At 65.2% G+C, this 587-nt stretch overlaps 1 protein-coding gene across 1 annotated transcript in view; it reads right to left on the reverse strand.

The window, feature by feature from the left end:
- Positions 1-587, reverse strand: part of ANKRD55 (ankyrin repeat domain 55) — a 97,591-nt gene that overhangs the window by 93,909 nt on the left and 3,095 nt on the right. The gene's annotated exons all lie outside the window — the stretch shown is intronic.

Below are 587 nucleotides of genomic sequence, written 5' to 3' on the forward strand. Positions count from 1 at the left end.
GGAGCCAGACGCCCTTGCTTGGCAGCTTGGCCGGGGCAGGCAGAGGGGCCAACAAGAGGCAAAGAGACGCCTGTTTCCCGGGCTCGAAGGGAGACTGCCGGCGGGCGGGGGGCCCCTCGCGCCCTTTTCCGTGTCCTGTGGGTGACTCGTGTGTGTTCTTCCTGCCCCACTGGGCACCCGGCTCCCAGGGCCCTGAGGTCTCCCCAGGGGAGCAGCTGCGGGGGCGGGGGGACCCCCGGGGCCTGAGGAAGGAGCTTACTCTGAAGCAGCAGCAGCAAGGAGGGACCGGGGCAGGATCCACGGAGGCCACCCCGCTTCTGCTGCACAGATGGCCAGGGAGCTGACCCAGTAGGAAGGGGGGGGCGTCACCCCACCTGCCCGGCACCGGGCGAGGGGCTACCTGCTCGGAGAGGGTGTCCGTTCAGAAACATGAATGAAATGCTGTCTCTGAGATGAAATTCAGCCTCAAGGAATTAAACGATTGGCCATGAAGTGGGATTTTTCTCTGCTGCTCCCTGCGCTCTGATCTGGAAGAACCGTGTGTCCTGGTGGAGGGGGTTGGGGGGGAGAGGAGGGAGGGGAGAGGA

The sequence above is a fragment of the Myotis davidii genome, unplaced genomic scaffold (assembly GCF_000327345.1).
Source record: "Myotis davidii unplaced genomic scaffold, ASM32734v1 scaffold496, whole genome shotgun sequence".
Lineage (NCBI taxonomy): Eukaryota > Metazoa > Chordata > Mammalia > Chiroptera > Vespertilionidae > Myotis > Myotis davidii.